This window comes from Saimiri boliviensis, chromosome 10 (assembly GCF_048565385.1).
Source record: "Saimiri boliviensis isolate mSaiBol1 chromosome 10, mSaiBol1.pri, whole genome shotgun sequence".
Lineage (NCBI taxonomy): Eukaryota > Metazoa > Chordata > Mammalia > Primates > Cebidae > Saimiri > Saimiri boliviensis.
Window position 1 is genome coordinate 59,003,539 of NC_133458.1, and position 16,954 is coordinate 59,020,492.

At 37.1% G+C, this 16,954-nt stretch overlaps 1 protein-coding gene across 7 annotated transcripts in view; it reads right to left on the reverse strand.

Moving 5' to 3' along the window:
- Positions 1 to 16,954, reverse strand: part of CACNA2D1 (calcium voltage-gated channel auxiliary subunit alpha2delta 1) — a 486,450-nt gene that overhangs the window by 444,351 nt on the left and 25,145 nt on the right. The window contains exon 1 of one of the 7 annotated variants that reach the window (XM_074379331.1): positions 9,953 to 13,592. The exons of the other annotated variants lie outside the window; for them this stretch is intronic. The gene's annotated coding sequence lies outside the window, so the exon portion shown is untranslated. Of the gene's footprint in view, positions 1 to 9,952; positions 13,593 to 16,954 lie in introns of those variants that run through there. 7 annotated transcript variants of the gene reach the window in all.

Here is a 16,954-nt window from a genome sequence, read left to right on the forward strand (position 1 = left end):
ATGATCATGCTCTGTTACAATGATGAGACACAGAGAGGCTAAAAAACAACAGAGCTAACACAGTAGCAGAGTCGACATTCACATTGCTTATTAGATAAAACATGGGAAGACTAAATGGCTTTTATTAGATAATAAAAGGGGAAAAGGACAAACCAGGTGGTGGAACAGAATGGCCAACAGCCAACAGTCATAGGTATATTAAGAACCTGGTGAGAGAAACCAGTGGGACAGGATTAGACAGATGAAGACAGTGGCTAAGAATGAGGCAGGCTGTGTCCAATGACTTTCACCTGAGTATCTAAAGATGAAGTAATTCCTTAAGCATTTAGACTGTGTAATGCCAAGGTAAACCACAACTATTAAAGAAGGAAGTGCTCAACAGCCTTACAGCCCCAGGCCTAACATTTAGGGGAGAGACTAAAAAGGTGAGGAAGAAAGAACACAGCTGGAAGAGAAAGATCTCTATTTCTTCATGATTTTTATTGCAGCAAATCAGCAAATTTACTACTACCTATAATTTAACTGTCTTTGCCACAGTGAAGACAAACATCATTCCCTTTAGGAATGTGTAGCAACAGAATTCTCAAGTCAGAGAAAGAATAAGTTTGTTTGAAATTCTTAATTATGTGATGAGTAAATATATATGTGTGTATGTGTACACTCATACTAATATATCCACAGAATTAAAATGCTGTTGCTAGACACAACAAAAAATAAGTATCACTTTACAGATGCTTTATTCATTTCTGAGTGAGGTCTCACTACCACTTTAGTTTATTTTCTTCCTTTCTTTTTTCTTTTTTTTTTTTTTTTTCAGATAGGGTCTTACTCAGCTGTTCAGACTGAAATGCAGTGGCATGATCATAGCTCACTGCAGCCTCAAACCCCTTTGCTCAAGGTGCCTTCCCACCTCAGCTTCCTGAGTAGCTGGGACTACAGGCAGCACCACCATGCTGGCTATTTTTTAAAATTTTTTGTAGAGTTGGTGGTCTGAACATGTTGCCTAGGCTGGTCTCAAACTCCTGACCTCAAGCGATTCTCCTGCCCTGGACTCCCAAAGTGCTAGGATTACAGGCATGAGCCACCACACTCGGCCCTCTTCTCCCTTCTTTTTTCCTTTCTTCTACCTTTCTTTCCTTCCTTCCATCCTTCCTTCTTTTGACATTCCTTTTATTTTTCATTCTTTCTTTTAATTATAAGCTGAGGTTATTTTTATAATGGAACAGAGAACCTTCTACATTTGAATCACCAATTAAAATTAGATCAACACACTCACCAATATCTGGCTGCTTTGTGATTAGTATGAAATGAAGTAAAGTTTAAAGTCTCATAAAAATCAGAATCAGCACTAAAAGGCGCTCTTGTCTCCACTCAGTTCTATTTCTGCATTGCAACTTAACGAAAACTCTGTTTTATTGGGAGGCTGAGGTGGGTGGATCACCTGAGGTCAAGAGTCCAAGAATAGCCTGGCCAACATGGCGAAACCCCTTCTCTATAAAAAATACAAAAATTAGCTGGGCATGGTGCCTGGCACCTATAATCCCAGCTACTCAAGATGCTGAGGCAGGAGAATCACTTTAACCCAGGAGGCAGAGGTTGCAGTAAGCTGAGATCATGCCATTGCACTCCAGCCTGAGTAACAGAGCAAGACTACATCTCAAAAAACAAACAAACAAACAAAAAACTCTGTTTTAAACAGCTGGTAGAAATTGAACTATTTTCACGAGATAATAAAATAATTTAGAAAAAAAGTTCTTAACTATAATAAACACCTGTAGGTTTACATTTCCCATTTATAAACAAGCAGATAGGGAGACTGGTGAATCTTTTATTCACAGTTTTTAATCTCTTCCTATTTGTAACAGAAAAATACTAATTAGGAGATTCCATCTTCCACCCCATTCCCCCACCACACATACATACATACCTTCATTCTTTCAGTTTTGTACCTTCCATCCCAGAAAAAAAACAAGCAAGTTTAAAATGGGGCACTTGGGAGCTATCACTGCAATTGACCCCTACATTCACTATACTAAAGGTGCCTAAACTGTAATCGGAAATCTTCTATATTTAAGTCACTAATTTAAATTCTTCCAGATTTCCAGGTTTGTAGCATCACTTACTTATTCACTTATTGGGCCAAATTTGATTAGCACCTACCATAGGCAAGCTACTCTGTTAGGCATTAGAAATAAAATGATAAATAAGACATTCCTTTATTCCCTCAAAACGCTGACTTCTAGGGACTGGAGATACAGCAATGAATACAAGGGTAAAAATTCCATCCTAGTAAAACACACATTTTAATGGGGAAGATAGAAAATGTGACAAATAGGTAAATCATATAATGTTAAATATATACATGCATAAGAGAAAAATAAAATTGGGAAATGGGATAGGAAGTGTGAGAGCAGAGTTGCAATTCTAGGGAGGCAGATACTGAGCAGGGAAAGGCAATCTTTTCCTAAAAACTATGGCAATACAATGTGATAGATGCTGCCAACCAAGGGATTGACAGCACGCAAAGATTATATAATAGAAAGAGCTATGATTGTTGGAGAAATCAGAGGGAAGAAATCATCTGAATTCTGAAAGAGAAGATGACATTCACAAGGAGGCTGGGAGACAACAGGCAAAGGAACAGCATATACAAAGGCACAGAGGCAGCATTTAGAGAATAACTGTTATTTATCAGCAGATAGCAGCAATTACCATTTAATTCAGAACGTATCATATTCCAGATATGTTCACACATCACCTTTATTAACCCTCACAATAAATCTATGGGCTTATTAATAGTATTATCATTTTAAAAATAAGAGCAAGAACAGAATGAAGATAAAGGAGTTAAAAAATAGGTTGATGTTAAAGAGTTTGAATATTATCCTTTACACAATGAGCCAACTGAGTTTTAAAATAAAGAAAGTCATAAAATAAGATCTGAAGTTACAGCTTTTTAAAATTGTAGACTGCAGTGTGGAGAACAGACCATTGGGGCTGGGAGGCAGAACAATAACAATTATTTATAATAACGAAAGGCCATAATTTAGGTAAAATGTGGCCAAGGCTTGATTTGAGCCAGTAACAGTGGGAAAATTAAAAGTAGGATAAGGAAAACCTGGTAGCCAACTAAATTTGGGTGGAAGGGGAATGGAAAGGCACCAAAAGGGGAGGTATTCAGCCAATTCTAAATATTCTAACTTAGAACATCTCAAGGGTGACATTATTAGCAAAGAAAAAGAAGGTAAGGGGAGAAGACTGAGAGAAGAGGATGGAGATGAAAAGTGCTCTAATTTTGAACTTCTTAAACATAACTTGGTGATACTTAAAAGTGAAGAGACCCAGTGGACCTTGAATGATGACCAGACTGATTAGAGAAAGATTTTGGAGTTAATATACTTCAGAATTGTTAGCAAGTATATCTTTGGATTGGTTAGAAAGACCAAAAACTCAAATTGCTTATACAAGTAATGTAAACTCTTTCTGGCCAGCTGTAAAATCTCTAAAAGTAAGGTGGATGTTCAACTGTAGTTTAAGTAGGACTCCGGTTCTCTTTCTCTCCAATTGTTTTCAATCTGTCTTCTTCCTTGTACCATGTCATCACGGTTTCACTTAGGGTAGCAAAATCATGTAGCAATCCCCAATTTTTTATCTGCATCCCACAAAATCCCAAAGAGAAATATTTTCTTTGCTACTTATTGAACAATAGTGCTAGACATCTTTCTAGAACAACTTGGGTGTCATTCCGACCACTGGCAAGGTTGAAGAGATTTCACTGATTAATATGGACTCAGCGTGCCTACTCCAAACTATATGGATACTACATCACGGGGGAACACCAGAATTAATGCTGGGGAAGCAATCCCAGTGTCCTCCTCCATCTCCTTCCAAGGCTGACAGTGGCTAATTGTTCTAACACCCAGTAGGAGGAAGTTTTTATGAAGTCACATCTGAAACAAAAAGTATTTCTCTGAGATTGACCAGCTTTTCAGGACTGAGCTTCCAATACCACACAAATCCAACTACATTTTTTTTACCAGAGGTAGTGACAAAGTAAATATTCAGGCCATATGAGAAAATATATTTAAAATATAAATACTGAATAGTTTTCGTAAATGTCAATGAAGAAAATCTGTTGGTGTTAACTAAGAATTCACTTTCCTCTTCCTCTGTATTGCCTCTCACCCCAAGTCCTACAGTAAGCAGCCAAAGGACACCACCAGACTAAAGGGCCGAATTCTTGGATGTTCCTGTGTTCAAAGGAACACCGACCAAAGAACTGAATTCTTGGATGGAGTTCTAAGTAAGTTCTGGAAACTCTGGCCATAAGAGAGACATGGAAATAGCCGGTAAAGGCCTGTCACCTGAAGAAAATTCATGGCTGCGACGAAGACACAGAGTGACACGTGCAGCCAAGAGGGCACAGCAGGAACATGGACAGCAAAGGATCTGCAGTGGGGACAAAGCTCAGAACAGATTCGCTTCATTTCAAAGAATGCTACATCAAGTCTTCCTTTCAGAAGCCTAGAACTGCTTAGGCCTGCCCCAGATCTTAACTGACACCCTTGGTTCAAATGAGTTATGGAAGAATCCTTAAAGGAGTTTAGGTTAATTGCTAACTAGCTTAGGTTTTCTGCTATGATTGTTAATAAGGGGTCAGGGCTGAAATGAAGCACAATTGTGGGGGGAAAATAATTAGTTATGTTTCCTGCACACTTGCTTTTGTGATGCGTTACAGAATTTTATTTAAACCAAAACTCTAATTCCACACTTGGCACCATTTGGTAACTTTTTAAAACTAACTCATTATTTCAGACCCCAGATAATACTACCAGTTTTACAACTGCAGAAAAGAAAATCATTAAACTGCACCCTATGTCTCATGCAGTGTCATTCTGTCGTCAACAAAAAAGGTATTTGCTGGATCAGTGAGTCCAGAGAGAGTGGTGATGTGCCAAATACGGCCTATCAGAGTACTGAGAATTTAGGGTTAGGTTTCAGCACTTGTTGCTGTCATTCAAGTACTAAATTTATATTTACTTGGGGCAGTGAGTAGAGTTTGAATAGAAGAATCTAAAAGATATAAGACACTTTCCTGACTTAGCTGATTTTGAGTGTTATTCTCATTGAGCTAGACTGTTTCAAAAATGGTTAAATACAATTTTTTTGGTATTATGATGATTTTCGTTCAGATAAAATGAGTTAGCATGTAATAGTGATATTCTCTTTATCATTTTTTAAATTATCTAATTGGTCATTTAGAAGTCATGGTTTTGGGGATTTCTGGACATAAAACATGGTCAGTAGTGAAAGGCAATAAATGCTCTCAAATTACAAGTGAAGATGTATGCCTAATTAGACAATAGTAGTAACATAAAAATAATAGATGATTAACACTTTCTTTTTAAATGTATGTGTCAAACGTATTAACAGCCTTAGAGTAGTATTGTATTAAAAAAAGGACATAAAATTAAGGTTTTAAAATGTAGATACCTACCTAAATTAAGACATTCATATGAGCTAAATTCATGCAAATGGAGTCATATTTACGAATCTGGGAGAAATCACTTTATTTCTAAGTAAAGACTTTGCAACATCCCTGGGAAAATGAACACTGATCTTGTAACAGGCTACTGAGCAGGAAAATAAATGACAAAGTCTAGAAGGTCATATTGTGGCTAAGTGATGAATAGATATGCTATTTGTGAAAGCTAGAAGGAGACTCCAAGGAATGACATACTGTGTACTTACGTACTACAAAATGTAAATTATCATGACTGTGTAATTGGAGCTACTTTTCAAGTGTGGGGATTATAGACGGAATGGTGTTTGGTGGAATACATTCTCCAACCCGTCATCAAAGAGAGTCACATCCTTACTCTTTCCACCTTTGGGTTTATAGTTTAGATGCCTGTGCTATATATAAAAAGAAAAGAATGTATTTTAGAGAAGCCCTAGCTCAGAAAGCATAGCTTTGATGTTCATTTCACTGCTTTTGGCAGAGCAAGTCTTTATCTGTTTTAATCTTAGAAGCTTTTTTTGTCTCATTAATTTGTTAATTTTAGGCTTTCCACTTTCTTTGCAACTTTCTCCAGATAATTCCTCCCCAAAAAATAAATAATTAATAATTATAATGAATCAATGTATGCTTTAGTAATTTCAAATGATAGGTCCACATATATAAACACCATCATAACAACTAATTACCCTATTTACTACCCCTCTACAAATATGATAAAGAGGCCTTACTGGCAGGTACATTAATAACAGAAGTTTTCTGTCCCACCAAAGATTGTGATTGATAGGCGTCCCCAAACTTTTTACACAAGGGGCCAGTTCACTGTCCCTCAGACTGTTGGAGTGCCGCCACATACTGTGCTCCTCTCACTGACCACCAATGAAAGAGGTGCACCTTCCTGAAGTACGGTGGGGGGCCGGATAAATGGCCTCAGGGGGCCGCACGCGGCCCGCGGGCTATAGTTTGGGGACGCCTGATTATAGACAAAGACCTTCAGCACAGCTGAAATTAACAACTGCCTGACAGGTGTCTTCAACTCTGCTCAACTGAATTCTGTGACATCAGCTGACCAGAGAGCACACATATAAGGTGTGTGAGCTCACTTTGCTAGACTACGAAAATGCATTTGAAATTCAAAGAGGAAATAGAAAATGAATTCGACAAACATTTTTGAGTACCTTTCCTTGGGTTAGAGGTTTTTATATCACTAAACAAGCAAAGTAAGATATGGGTACGCTAAATGACTCATAATATTTCTTTACTTCTATAAAATGTAATCCTCTCTCTCTCAAATATTGAAAAATTACTACTGTTTATTATTTATTAATTGATTTTTCTTCATGGTCTGCACATTAGTCACAAAAATGATTTAGAAGCAATGCTTGCTAAAATTTTTGAGTGAAGATTCCTTTTAACAATGATACTGATTTATGATCTTTAAAAAATGATACTGATCTTTGAAAACACCTATTTAATCTTTAAAAAGAATTTGAAGGGAAATTTCACATTAACAAAAATGCTATTATAAATTCATGAAGATTTCCAACTACAATTTATTAGTAACAACAGCATTGACATGGTTGGAAAATTACAAAAAAATACTATTAATAAGAAAATTTATGTGGAAAAAACACAAATAAGACACAGCATCTGCACTATACATACTATAGTGTACTAACTAAAAGAATCCTCTAGGTAAGCGCTAATTAATACAACTCTATTCTCAGGAGGAACTAGACACTGTAGAACACAGAACATGTCCAAGAAATCATTTTTTAACAAATAATCATTTTTATGGAACTGACATACCCCACATATCCCTGACAAATTAGCCTTCTAAAATACCCAGAAGATATTTCTGCTTCAATAATATTTAATGGCTCCCCACTTCCATCAGACTAAAATATATTCTTTGCATTAAAAGGACTCCACAACCCAGCTTTTTTTTTTTTTTTTTTTGAGACAGAGTCTCACTTTCTTGCCCAGGCTGGAGAGCAGTGGCGCAATCTCAGCTCACTGCAATCTCTGCCTCCCAGGTTCAAGTGATTCTTGTGCCTCAGCCTCCAGAGTAGCTGGGATTACAGGCACTGGCCACCATGCCCAGCTAATTTTTGTATTTTTAGTAGAGGTAGGGTTTCACCACATTGACCAGGTTGGTCTCGAACTCCTGACCTCAAGTGGACTGCCACATCGGGCTCACAAATTGCTGGGCTTATAGGCGTGAGCCATCACACCTGGCTTCTCCTTATATTTTGTCTCTTCCCATATTCCTTTACACAAGGCAGCACAGCAGAGTGAAAAGAACGCTGCTTTTGAGATTAGAATGGTTGCTGGGACTCTACATAAAACCTGACTTACTAATGTATGATACTGGAAATTCTTTAAACCTCTCTTTTTACTAAATAAAGGTAATTAATACCTGAGGGAAGTTGTACTCAGGAAGTTATAAGCATAAGAATAATAAAGATGCACTTAACACATACAGCACAGAGCAGATTCAGGGTATGTACTTTGATACTGTTGAGATAACTTTCTCTCTTTTTTCAATCAAGTTGTATACTTTCTACTTTTGCTTAGTATTTTTTTCCTTCTAACTTCAGACTGAAAAATCCACCCTGTTGTACTAGAACCTAAATCTTACTCCATTCTGTAAGTCAAATACAAAGCTACTGTTTCGGATAACCACCATATTCAAGTACCAGGCAGTTGTAAACACAGGGTAGTCAACTAATTACAGATGGTCCAAAGAAATTTTATGTACACAGAGAAGACCATATAAGGCACTTCAAAGATACTAAAGCTTTAAGAGAAAAGACGTGATGGGGAGGGTGGCAAACCGACGACATGGTTAATTTCATAAATATCACAGATTCTGTGAAGGCTCTGTGACCTCATGAACCCAGAGTTGTTACCCTCTTTCTGTATTCATTATTGAATTACTGTACATAGCTGTGAGACACACACAGCTTTGAAATATTAATTATTTCTTTGGCTATATCTATTAGTTCCCTAGCTTGTAATTACTTGAGAACAAATAAAAGGCCAAAATCCGTAGTCTCTCCATCAATGCCTTCTACATAGTAAGTATTCAACAAACATTTGAGTGACTATTACTTGTAGATTATCAGATAATGAAAGCCTGGTGACATTTTTTTTCAATTAATGTTAGCACATTTTAAAGTGTTGTTTTCTGCAAGTCATGCAAGCCAAATATAAGTGGATGTAAATAATTCTGAATACCCCTTACAGAGGTCCCCAGTTTTTTAAAGGTCTTTTTCTTCTGGTAGCCTCCTAATACAGGAAACTGAAATATGAAGAAGTGAGGTGTGGTACCCAAGATGATGCAAGTACTGGCAAAAGCAAAAACCAGTTACTGATAGGTTCTCTTATGCAGTGGTTCTCAATCTTAGCTATACACTAACATCATCTGGGTAGATTCTTAAAAATACCAATGCCTGGTCAATTACCCTAATCTCTAGGGTAGGGCTGAGGCACTGGTAACTTTTTAAAATTCTCCAGGTGATTCAAATGTGTATCTGTGGTATAAAGCCTCTGTACCTCTTGTAATTCCAATGAGCAATGTGATTGCTAAGAGTTCCTGAGAAAGTCATTGCCTAAGGTTTCTTCTATGCACTATTGTTTTCTGGGTTTTAAATATTTAAGTATGGTCATGCATCAATTAATGATAGGGCTACAATCTGAGTTATGCATTGTTAGGTGATTTTGTCATTGTGCAAACATCATAGAGTATACTTACACAAACCTAGATAGTATAGCCTACTACTGGCAAAAGCAAAAACTACACATCTAAGTTGTATGGTATAGCTTATTGCTCCTAGGCTGCAAGCAACATGCTACTGTACTGAATACTGTAGGCAACTGTAACACAATGATAAGTAAGTGTCTATCTATCTAAACATATGTCAAAATAGAAGGCTACAGTAAAAATACAGCATTATAATCTCATGGGACCACTGCCATTTATGTTGCCCACCATTGAGCAAAATGTCATTATTTGGCTCATGTATTTGAAACTGTGACTCTTTACCTCTTAAATTGCTACACTTACTTTTCTCCTGAGTAGCATGCTTTAGATAAATCTCTAAATAATAGTTCCTCTCATTTCTTCAAAAACATAAAGACACATGCACAATTTTAGTAGAAAAAAAGTGTTCTGCTTTATTATAAGAAAAGGTATGTCTGTGTGATTTGGGACTTTTATGATATCTGCTTAGGTTGTGTAAGGGAGGCCCTAAAATATACCTTTTGATCCTTTCCTTATGAATCAATCCATCATAGCAGTTTATCTAATCCATTTTTTATTAAACATTGTTTATCACTTCTGTACTGCTATCTATCCAACACCTTTCATTCAGATTGGCTTAGCCTTAAGAAAAAAAACCAACGCATGTTAACAGGCAGTAGAAAAATTACCTTTCATGAGCTCAGTGGTCTGAAGGTGCACGCTACATCGGGGGTGGCTGATGCCAGGTGGCTGGCTTGCGACACTTAGGAAGTCCCTCACACCTGTCAAGAAAGGCAGAGACTGCAAGAGAGAAGCCGAGTCTGACTGAGCAGGCGCAGAAGGGCAAACCCTGCTCCCAACTGCTGCTAGCAGAGCTCTAAAAATAAAGCGACAAAGGCACGGGGAAGGCAGAATGAATTCTTAACACTTGTACTCTTCTATTTCTGTCTGTTACGAAGCAGGTGATCTCAGTACCAAGCGATGAGTCTTTTAACTTTCTATATCCCTCACTTTCAGAAATGATCCTCATGACTGCACTCATTCCAGCTGTTTCAAATTCATAATCATAAAAAGAATCTTTTTTAATCTTTCAAGACTGCCCTCTCTCACACAGGATTACATTCTAAAATAAGCTTCTTTGATATTCATTTGCCTATTTTACTTTAAAGATTTTTTTTCACATGTATTATTCTGGAAAACAAAATGTTTATTCCATTAATACTTTATTCTTTGAGAGAAGCAAGAGTTTTAAAAGCCATTTCTTTATCTAGAGAGATGGCAGTCTAAATGTCTTCCAGTTAACAACCACTAGTCTAGAGAAAGTGAAACTATAAACTTATTAACAACATCTTTTAATGGTCCTCCATGTAAGGCCATATTTATCATAAATGCCGAGCAGCTCTGCATGAAAGGGGAATGTAATGTAGTAGTTGAAAGTTTGAAATCAGATAGACATGAGTTACAGCCCTGCCCCACTATTATTGTCAATATAGTCCAGAACAGGTGATTTAACTGCTCAACACTTCAGTGTCTTCATTTATTAAAAAAGAGAAAATAATGTCTTTCCCTGTTTTACAGAACTGAGACCAGAATTAAATAATATAAGCACAACACTATCATACTGCTTGGTATCTAGCCTCAACAGATGCCACCAATTGTTATTACTGCTGACAACAAATTTATAGCCAAATAAACACCTGATGGCTCAAAAGATAAAGAAGCAATATTATTTAAAATGATGTTGACATTTTTAAATAAGCACCTAATATGTACATCCAAGAATCTAAAACCTCAAAGCCTTTTCTCCAAATAGGTATGTGGACACCTTGCCTCTTCCCATTCTTTCTGGCATATGGAGCAAAAGAGCTAGAAGTAGAAAATATCTTGGGGAATTTTTCCTGAGCAGTAGTCTTCACTGGAGAAACTTCAGCATCTTAATGCATTTCTCACAACAGGCATGCACAGGCCATGTCCAAATTTGCTGAGAAGTAAAATAATTTTTCACAGCAATTGAGAGTACCTCAAGATGTTAAACTCCTTACCTTAAGCCAAAATGAAAACTAAATCACACACCTACACCCACACACATACACACACAGACACCATTATCTGAATTTGCAGCTCCCCAAAAAATCCTCTTTCATAGTTAATCATTACCTCTTTATTTCTATCTCAAACGGTTCTATTGAGCTGCCATCCACATAGATGTCACCAAGGATATGACAGGTAGTTTTTAAAAGTAAACTTTGATCAAGACACTAGGCCTGTATTATACACTTCAAAACATCGTGTATACAATAAATATATACAATGTTATCTGTACATTAAAAACGCAAAAACAAAACAGGCCACATCTCACAGGTATTTGTATCTAGACACTTGATCAGTCTTCCAGAAACCATTCAGGGCTTCAGGGCTTCACTTACATGTTTGCAACTGTGTTCAAAACTATCAGTGCCTGTAATTTTTTTTTTCTTTTCTTGAGACAGAGTCTTGCTCTGTCACCCAGGCTGGAGTGCAAAGGCACAACCTCAGCTCACTGCAACCTTCGCCTCCAGGGTTCAAGCAATTCTCCTGCCTCAGCCTCCCAAGCAGCTGGGATTACACGTGCGCACTACCAGCCCGGCTAATTTTTTATATCTTTAGTAGAGTTGAGATTTCACCATGTTGGCCAGACTGGTCTCAAACTCCTCACCTAAAGTAATCTGCCTACCGCCACCTTCCAAACTGCTGGGATTACAGGCATGAGCCACTGCTCCCGGCCTAGAGCTCGTAACTATTTAAACCATTTTCTCCGATTTGGTTCTCAACATGGAAATCATTTGTTAGTCTCTTGGTAACTACTCAGTTTATTTTTGAAAGATATATCAAGAATTGATGATTATCTGATCAGAAAACATCATGATCTGATCAGAAAATCATCAGTTCTTGGTTATAAATGGGGAAAACAATGCAGAAATCTGTTCAAGTACTTAGTATTCAAAAAGTCTTATTTAGAGTGAACATTATACAGCTCCCATGAGATTATCAAAACATTGTGTTAAATTCAGAATTCAGAGTAACAAAATATTTTCCAAGTTATTTTTGTCAAATGACAAAAGAAGAAAGCTCTAAAATGTTTATAAACCATTCAAGGAAGCATTAAGTTTGTTAAAAGTGAAGAATTTAGTTTGCTAAATTCTCTTAACTGTAATAATTTAACCTTGAAAATTAGAGACGTATTATTTGAATTAGTCCCATATCTATTTATTATTTCTATGTTTTCAAGTTAAACAGATTTTTTTTTTTTTTTTTTTTTTTTTTTTTTTTTTTTTGAGATAGAGTCTTGCTCTGTTGCCAGACTGGAGTGCCGTGGATTGATTTCAGCTCACCGCAATCTCCACCTCCTAGGCTGTTCTCCTTGTCTCAGCCTCCCGAGTAACTAGGACCATGCCCAGCTAATTTTTGTATTTTTAGTAGAGATGAGGTTTCACCATTTTGGCCAGGATGGTCTCAATCTCTTGACCTTGTGATCCTCCCACCATGGTCTCCCAAAGTGCTGGGATTATGGGTGTGAGCCACCATGCCAGGCCAAGTCAAAGATTTTTATAGACTACCTCAGTATTTCTTACATAACATTTCCAAGTAGTTCTTAACTGAACATTTCTTAGTCAAACACTTTTAATCTTTTATATTTTGTCTGAGGAACAATTTTTATACTTGTGCAAAGGAAACTTTGTATTAACTTATTAATTTTTCATCTCATCTAACATATACCCAAGGAAAATGGGTCATCAGCAAGTTTATTTCTACTCATGCCCTGATTTCTCTGCCAAAGAATTGTTGTGTCTGCATTTCAGGCCATGGCTGTGAAGTGCCTCTTCCGAGTCTTCCCACCTCTGCCTGGCTGCAGAGCTTCACCCTCATGATCCACATCTCCTTGGGGAGCCCCAGGACAATGGCTGACATTGGGTTTGGTTCTCAAGCCCCATCATTCCTTAGGAAAATAAATGATGCTTGTTCTATTATTCATACTTGGCAGGAAAACATTTGTTGAGATATTACCATTCTTTCCCAAATGGCTCCACTACAAAAAACAAATCTTAATTGCAGTCAAATCCTTTGTAAAGACAAAGTAATTCAGGAAAAATATAAAACTTTTAAGGTAGTAGATACTTAATGTGTTAATTGTTGTTAAAATGAGCCTATGAATGATCTAAAAAAGAGTTCTATTGGCTTTGTTTCTTCAGACACTAACACACAGCTTGAACTATGACAGGAAATGCTTATTAAATTATTTGATCAATATATATACAGACACACATATATATAATCACTAATACAGAACATAACATATATATAAAATAAAAATATACCTTGAATTATTTTATTGATGATATAATATCCTGAATAACATTTATAACTTACTTTACATCTACCAAAACTTTAATGAAGTACTAGAATAATAATCTGAGATGTAATAATAGTACAGTCGAAATTTTATTTGGTTGGTCAACAAGTAAACTTGGAGGCAGTTTACGGAGCAAAATCATAGCATGCAATTACTGGTGTCTGAACTAGATGATGTACAAACTTCATTTCAGATACAAGATGAGCTCAGAATAAAGCAGTCCTCAAACACCCCATTCACCAACCTAAAGGCAAGATTAACGGTACAAAAATCCGACTAATGGTACAAAAATCCAACATGATAGCTTAGTGAAGAAGATGAATAACCTGATGTCACATGTAAATATTATGCTCTACAGTCTTCAAAGTATTCACATATACATTGCCTCATTTGAATGTCACAACAACACATGGTGCTAGCGAAGAGAGTGAATTTGAATGCATTTTACTGATGAGGAGTGGGGACTCAGAGATGTTTATTGCTGTACCCAAGGATCCCTGGCTAGTATGAAATGCCACGATCACATCTGACCCCACAAGTATATTATAGAACTAGTTAAGGAAACATGAAACAAACATGGCAGAAGAAATAAATAGTGAGAAGGCCTACTAAACATCACTATGGACAATAATCTATTACATACTAATTTGTGGGAAGCAAGAAAAGCAGCGAGTATTAAAAGCATGTATAAAGCATTCCATCCAGGCAGGCCAGGGTGAACACAGTGTCAAGTTCTGTAAGAGAAGACACACCATACTGATTCAGCCTACAAGTGATTCTGATCCAGAATGCTTAGAGTAAAAATGTCTTCTTCAAGTACTTGAACTTAACATTCAATAGCCAGCACTAACAACTCAAAATGAGCCTGGGCTTTGATTCTACATGCCCATACACCGTAGAAGTGTACACCTCTGTAAAACTGAGTGTTCAATGCACTGGTTACAGCTACTCATTCATATTTACAATCACATATTATTATTCTATCAATGCTCATATTAACAAATTCACATCTATCATGATGGTACTACTCTCACATTACCTTATTTAGACGAAGAAGAAAAAACAACTTTCTAAATTAGCTCCCTTTTTTATTAAACAAGTCTTTAAAAGCCTAAAGTTTCTCTTCATTTCTTGGGAATTCTGTCTGGCAAGAATCATCCTATTCACCTATCACACATTCACCAAATCTGGAGAAGATCCCCTGTAGTTGTACCAGAGAAGAGTACAGGAAGACACATCAGATGTAAATCTCTCTGTCCATAAATGCTAGAAAATTTCCTGAGGCATGATGTCTGCAAATTGCATAAAAATACCTGAAACTGGCTGCTCACACCTGTAATTCCAGCATTTTGGGAGACCAAGAAGGGCAGACCACCTGAGGCCAGCAGTTCGAGACAGGCCTGACCAACATGATGAAACCCGTCTCTACTAAAAATACAAAAATTAGCTGGGCATGGTGGCGGGCACCTGTAGTCCCAGCTACTCAGGAGGTTGGGGCAGGAGAATCACTTGAACCCAGGAGGCAGAGGTTGCAGTGAGCCAAGATCATGCCATTGCACTCCAGCCTGGGTGACAAGAGTGAAACTCCATCTCAAAAACAAATAATATAACTGAAATTTTGGTCTGTAGGTCCCAATAAATGGGCAAGATTGCATATATACTCTCACTCTGGTCAGGCTGGTTATATATGACTCTTACCCACTGATAGGCTGTGTGCCACATAAGATTTTGGATTTTGTCTTTAGCTTAATGAACTACATCTTTAAAAAGTCTGGCTTATTGCTTTAGATTTAATCTTAATTAGTGTACATTTTCTTATAAGAGAAAAAATGAAAAAATGCCCAGAAGAAAAGCAAGACAGATGAATGAATGTGTGTAGATCAGTATGTGTACACATAACCAGTAAAAGATCATATCTGGGAATCCAAACACAAGAAAGATTCAATACTAAATATTCTAAAGGAATTATTTTTTAATAGTATCTCAGGCCAGGTGAGGTGGCTCACACCTGTAATCTCAGCTCTTTGGGAGACCAAGGCACATGGACTGCTTGAGATCAGGAGTTCAAGACCAGCCTGACCAACATGGTGAAACCCGACTTCTACTAAAAATACAAAAATCAGCTGGGCATGATGGTGGGCACCTGTAGTCCCAGCTACTAGGGAGGATGATGTAGGAGAATCACTTGAACCTGGGAGGCAGAGGTTGCAATGAGCTGAGATCATGCCACTGTATTCCAATCTGAGTAACAGAAAGAGATTCCATCTCAAAAAATGACATAAAAATTTAAATAATTTTTAAAATCTCATTTTAAATGTAATCATTGTAATAATTGTGGTATTATGATGACAATATGACCCACCAGTCCCTACACGACTGAATAGTGATGTCATGACCATCCCAACATGAGCAGCAAAACAAAGGTAATGGTGTCTGGATTAGTTTGCTCAGGCTACCATAACAAAATATTGCCAACTGCGTGGCTTAAAACAACAAAATGTATTGTCTCAGGGTTCAGGAACTAGCAGTCTGAAATTAAGGTGTCTGCAGAGCCATGCTCCCTCAGAAAGCTCTCAGGAACGATCTGTTCAAGTTCTCTCCCTTTGCTACTAGTAGTTCTATGGTTTGTGGCGGCATAACTCCAATCTTCAGACGCACTCCCCATCTACTGATCTTGTGTACACATCTGTGTCCAAATTTCTCCTTTTTATAAGGACGTGCATCATATTGGATTAAGGGCCCACCCTACTCTAATACGATCTGATCCTAACTAGTTACAAAGACCCAATTTCAAAATAAGGTCACATTCTGAAGCATTGGGACTAGAAATTCAACACAGGAATTTTGGGAGAACACAAGTCAACCCACGTGGGTACTCAATAGCAGTCTCATATGTAATGCCTAAATTCGGATTGTTTTTGATATTAACGGTTTGTATAAGTTGGCTACTTACAGCTGTTTAAAGATCTTAAACTGCTATTGTGGAATATAATACACATAATTATCCCATTTCTTAACGCATGTAAAGAGTGATCCAGCATATGAAGAGGCAAAAAGTGTTTCTTAGTCATTGTGGCTTATTCAAATTAATATATCTACAATCTACATATATGTACAGAAGTTGATATAGTTTCACTATATGTTACATATACACATTAGTAATATAGAATCCAGATTTCCTAAAGATGACACCAGATAGCAGATGTATTAGGAAGATAGCCTCAGCATAGGGCTACCATGAAATCTGTTTTCTGACCTGAACACTTTTGAGAGTGAAAGAGAATTATTAATAATTAGGCTA